Source organism: Phascolarctos cinereus, unplaced genomic scaffold (genome assembly GCF_003287225.1).
Source record: "Phascolarctos cinereus isolate Bilbo 61053 unplaced genomic scaffold, phaCin_HiC Scaffold_6;HRSCAF=336, whole genome shotgun sequence".
In the NCBI taxonomy this organism is placed as follows: domain Eukaryota; kingdom Metazoa; phylum Chordata; class Mammalia; order Diprotodontia; family Phascolarctidae; genus Phascolarctos; species Phascolarctos cinereus.
In genome coordinates, this window is record NW_027556069.1 from 1,666,213 (window position 1) to 1,672,553 (window position 6,341).

Sequence of the window (6,341 nt, forward strand, 5' to 3'; positions counted from 1 at the left end):
AGTCAGACTGCCTTTAGGAAAACAGAGGAGGGATTCTCACCAAAATCCAAGTACTTGCTGAAGGTCTTTAACTAGCAGCTAGCTACCTCCTGGTTTTGTTGTTCCATAATCATTGTACTGGGGACATCCCCTCCATTAAAAGGGTTCAGTTGGTTTTGTTAAAGGCATCGATAAAACATTTTTCAGTTAAGTGTTAAGTGACTGCTATCACTATCGATAGTGATATATTGCTGCAAAAGGCAGAGTTCACACAGAGTAAATATACAAGTATATACAGGAGTATCCCTATTGTTATACTCCACTCTTGTAGCAGGACTGGGACTTCTTACCAATGGCAGAGATTGCCAAGAATGGTGGAACATCACATTCCATCCTCTGGAGTTTACCTTTTCAAATGCCTCATGCTAGGTCTCTATGCATACACCTGGCAAATATCCAAGAGATACAGCAGATGCCAGATCTGTTGAAATGGGAACAAGATCTGGAAAAGAGAAACTGGGCTGTTCAGCATTAAGAAAGCACAGCTCTAGGGGAAGCAATGGGAAGGCAATCAATATCAAAGGTCTTGTTGTGGAAACCATTGACTGGATTTGGCAAAATCACACACAAACCCCTCTAAGCACCCTTGCCCTTCCATGCTTTAGATCATACATATTAAAGAGTTTTCACCCCAATTCAATAAAGAGAGCAGTAGCAAGGGCTTTCCACATGGTGTCTCATTTCATTTCACTCAGCAGTTGAACACCCTACTAGTTAGGAGCACCACAGAACTGAAAGTTTTGTCACATTTTCATGATTCATATCTCAAGCTTGTGTGTACACAAAGCAAATAACTGTGATAACCACAAGAATGATTTACCCAGTGTGGGATGAGACTAGATGGGAACATGAGGAAATGGTAGAACCTGACTTTTAAAGTGGGGATGATGGCATTATTTGATGTATTAGAAGGGACCCAGTGTAATGTACAGAGAGATTAGTCCGTCTGTCATTCCCTTCCACCCACCTCAGTTGAGGAGTTCCACCAGACACACCTGTACCTGTAGAGAGTCTCTGAATGTCTTCCCTACAAGGACATGGAGGCCTCCTTAGGAAGGGAATATTTTTAGTAAGCTGCACAAGAGCAATTGGAAGGATGAGAACCCCAAGCCAGATCAGCACTTTGCAAGGGACAGCTCCATGCAGCTGAGCTCTGGTGACCCAGCACAAATTTGCAGGGAGAGGAACAACATTTGGTGATCAATTGGAAGGAGTAGGAAGATTTCCTCCACATCTCTAGCTCTGTGTAGGAATTGTAAAAGGGAAGGGATTGCTTCAGGGGAGGGGCAGTGAAACTGGACTGAGGAAGTTCCTCAAGGCTGAGATGTCAATGATTCCCCTTGAGGGGATGGCCTGGGTGCTATGCACAAGGTAGCATAGGAGAGTCAGGGACTACAATAAGATAGAAAACAGGTGTCTGTTTGCAAGAGAGTACAGAGCAAGAGAGACAGGTGAATGTGGCACAGCAGGGATCTTGGGAATCAGAGCAATATATTTGGGACTATGATTGATAATAGAGGGTGGCTCGAGAGGGATAGTGGAGTAAAAGGGAGACTCTGTTGGGTATTAGATGTGTGAACTAAAGATTATTATCTGTCCCTCTACAACCATGATACAATAAATGCCACCAAATACCATAGCCAAGTTCTATACCCCAATAAGATATTATCCCTGCAAAGCCCAAATATAAACAGAGAGTCATGACTGTCAAATTATTTGATGAATACTGAAAGGCCCTGCTGCTCCTAAATGTCAAGCAACTAAGCAGCAAGCATTTATTACACACCCTACTACGTACCAGACACCGTGATAGGAACCAGGGATACCAAAAAAAAACCAGCCAATACCATCCTTTGAGAAGTATATATTCTATCATGTCAGGCAAAATATGCATACATTCATATATTACATAGATATGTATATGTGTATATATTATTTGTGTTTGTGAGAGAACATGGATCTCTGTTTCTGTGTCTTTCTGTCCATGTGCTTACAAAATATATACATTTTATATGTATAAATTACGTAGAACATAAAAACAAAGTCATTTCAGGGAAAAGGCACTAGCAGCTGGAGAGGGACAGGAAAGTCCTTGTCTACAGCAAAGATGGCCTATTACAAAGCCAGGCTTTTCTGAATGCAGACCAAGATTCCAATTGTAGTTTTTTGTTGTGATATGATACTTCTGTCTCATATTAAGCTTCCAGTCCACAAAACCCCCTGAAACATTTTATAAACAAACCACCATATAGCTATGCTTCCCTCCACCTTATACTTGTAAAGTTGACTTTTTAAAACCAAGTGCAAGACTTTATATCTGTCTCAGTTAAATTTTATGTTGTTAGATTTTGCACAATTCTTTAACCTATTGAAATCTATGGATTTTGACTGTCATTTAGTTTGGGGTCATCTGCAAATGTGATAAGGATGCCATCTAGGCCCTTTCTCCAAGTCATTAATAAAAATATTAAGCAGCAAGGGGCCAATGACAAATCTTTAGGGCTGTCCACTAGAGACCTCCTTCCCAGTCAACACGGAACTCTCATACTCCAATCATTCAGCCACTTGCAGGTCTAACTTCACTATCATTTGGGCCACATCTCCACACTATTTCTACCAAAAGAGCACTAAACAATTTATCATATATTTTACAGAAATTGAGGTAAACTACAGCTATCACATTCTGTGGGTGGACCATTTTAGCAACCCTATAAAAACAGAAATAAAGTGAATTGCAGTTTACCTATTTTTGATGAAGTCATGCCTATTTTTTTTTCTCTTCACCATTCTCATTTCTAGATCTTCGCTAGTCATCTGTTTAATAACATGCAGCATCTGTGTCACCTCTTCTTCCACTCAGGGTACCAAGAATACCTGCCCCACCTTCAGGATGCTTCGTGTGTTCATAGAAACACAAAATGGAAGCTCAGGAGCCCCCATTTTTCTCTACTCAATCGAAGGACACAAATTGTTCAAAGCTAAGGCATTTAATAAAACAGCAGAGTAAGATCTGCCATAGAACATTTCCCCATAATATGCATAGTGCACGCTCTTCCATACATAGATCCCCATCAGTGGGGATAGGGGTGGGTAATAAGTATTCATAATAATCACACAAGAAGAGCCCACATAGGGGGACAGTTATGGAGGGGCAATTCTTAGCTCCAATGATGCTCCAGGTGATGGCACAAAACTGCTCTTGCTAGGCCAGACATTTGACACATTGCTCTATTGGACTCACCACACAGTTTCTCCTGTGAGTGGCTCTGTTGCTCTTTGCTCCTATCTTGTTTAAATTGATTTCTTCATAGTCAGCTAAACCATCTCAGTTACAGTCACCTAGGGTGTGGTGGCTAGGGAAGGCTAACAGTTCTTGAGTCATAGCCACTACATCTCCCCCTCCCAGAAGAATTATAGGCAGAGTGTAGGATTAAGTATCTCCATTTTTACCTCTTTGTTTGTTTTCTAGGTAATTTTTTTATACTTAATTATCTAACAGAGTTCAGAGAGCCTGACACACTCACAAGGTTCTAGATTAGCTGATAATGTATTTAAGCCAAAACAAAAAGTAGCCTGAGTAGTCAAGGTTAGTGTTCTCCCTCCACCTCACCCTCAATGCTGTCATTATTATGCATATCTGTCAGCAGTAAAGCTGCTTTGCTACTATATTTTGGTCACTGAAAACCCCAGTCTCCCTTCAGATATATTCTAGAATAGTTCCCAGAAATGAAACCTGAAGTTCATTGATCCATAATTGCAGATTCCATTCCCTTCTTTTTGAAAACTGGAGCATTTCCCCTTCTCCAATCCCTTCATGTGTTCTTCCCTGAAGCAGCAAGTCCCACTGAGGGAGAGCCAGGAGGCAGCTAGTACCAGTCAAGTCAAACTGCTACTACCATCTCAACCACCACTTGTACTGAGACCATGATGGAAACATCTTGGCACCCAGAGCCCAAGAGTCTCTTAGATACATGTGCCTCTCCTAGAACACTGGTCCTCCTTCAATCTCAGCACCCCTATTCATCCCTTAGGGGAAGCAGCTCCTGGGAACAAGGGGCCAGTCAACCATCCCCACCAGTTGCTCTCTCTGGGGCCAGCAAGCCAACCCAGTTAAGGCAGGGAAGCACCTCGAGGGAAAGATTGGAAGTGGCAGGTGGTCAAGCTCTTCTTGCTGCTATCACTGAAACTAAGGGAGTGCTGCACTAACCTATTGTCTGTCAGTGCTGTTTACGTATCCTCAGAAGTGTCCAGGGCAGCTCAGCTCAGCTGCACATGTGTGATCTGCTCCAGCCCCAAAAAAGAGCTTTTAAAAACCCTATGTTGCCCTCAGATTTCCTTGTTGGCCTTGGTTCACATAATCTGTGTAAAACCTGATAGCTAGAAGGGACCATAGCAGCCATCTCATCCAATCTGCACATGAAAGGAATTCCCAGAGTAACATACAAGACAAATGGCCATCCAGATTTTCCTTAAATACTTCCAAAAAGGGGGAACCCATGAATTCTTCAAGGCAGACCACTGCACTTTGGGAGAATTCTCATTCTTAAGAATATTTTTCTAATGTCATGCCTGAATTGGTCTATTTACAACTTCCAACTATTACTCATGGTTCCAACCTCTAATCCTTCATTCACATGATAGACTTTTATGTTTGGTACTTGTTTCCCAAGATTTCTCTGAAATTCTTCATTTAGGTATTTCTTATGTTGCTATAGTATTCCATCATACTTAAACATAATTTGTTTAGGCATTCTGCTAACTTAAGGGCACCCCATAAGTCTCCACCTTACTACTACTACACCAAAAAAGCTGTTATAATATTTTTGCACACATGATTCTTTTCCCTTTTTTTTGATTTGCTTGGAGTAAAGGCCCACTTGTTGCAAAGCTGGGTCAAAAGGTATGCTCAGTTTAGTGCATTTGGAATATACTTTAAAATTGATTTTCAAAATGGCTGGTCCAACTCATAACTGCACCAGCACTTTATGATTGGGCCTGTTTCCCCCCAATCTCTCCAACAATTTTCAGTTTCTTTTTTTCTTTTATTGTCATCTTTACCAATCCTTAAAGTACTGTTAGTTGCTCTCCTAGCTACATATCTTCTTATCTTCAGTAGCAATGCCCTATTACTCATGGTTGTAAAGTAGAACTCTAGAGCTGCTTTAATTTTCAATTTCCTAATTATTAGCAATTTTGACCATTGTTCCATGTGTTTATGCACTGTTTAGATTTATTCCTCTGAAAGTTGGCTGTTCATATCCTTTGATCATTTACCAGTTGAAAAATTCATCTTATGATTATAAATAAGAATTGTTTCTCTATATACTTTACATATTACAGAAACTTGCTGCAAAGATTATTTTTCCCATTTACCTCCTTTTCTTTCTAATTTTAGCTATATTAATTTTCTTTTTACAAAAACATTTGAATTTGATGTAATGAAAATGATCAATTTTACAACCTGGGATGCCTTTTCTCTCTTCTTTGTTCCCGAATTCTTCTTCTATCTGTAGATGAGAAAAACAATTTCTCAATTCTTCAATTTGTTCATAATGTCTCTTTTTTGTCTAATTCATGTATTCATTTGGAACTTCTTTTGACTTATGTTGTGAGATGCTGATCTATTCCTGATTTCTACCACACTGTTTTTCAGGTTTCTGAGAAACTTTTGTCAAAAAGTCAGTCCTTACCCCAGTAGTTACGGTGGTTGGATTTTTGCAGCACTAACCTACTAGGTTCATCAGCTTCTCAGACTATGCCCAGATTGCCTCTCTTTTATCAAAAACTCTAAAATGGAATGGTCACTGTCTCCCAGCATTGCCATCATTTCCATTCTAGGAACAAGTTCCTCCCAATTAGTGAGAATCAGATCTAGAAGAGTCAGTCAATAAACATCTATTAAGTGCCGACTGGGTGCCAGGAACTGGGCCAAGTAAATGCTGGGAATAGAAAGGCAAAAGGCATTCTCTGTGCTACAGGAGTTAAATGTAATTGTGAAGATAACATGCAATCAACTATGATATGGACAGGATGAAGTGAAAGGAATAAGTAGTGGGAAGGGGCTAGAACTGGAGGGAGGATCAAGGAAGGTTTACTGTAGAAGATGAGATTTTATCTGGAATGTGAAGGCTACCAGGGAAGCTAAGAAGGGGAGATGAAGAGTGAGAGTATTCAAGGTATGAGGGGGCGGCTAGTGCAAATGCTCAAAGTTAGAGGAAAATGCCCATTTCCCTTTGTTGATTTCTTTACTTCATGAAGGATCAAATGATCACTAATGCAATTCAAGAAGTTATTAGCTAGAT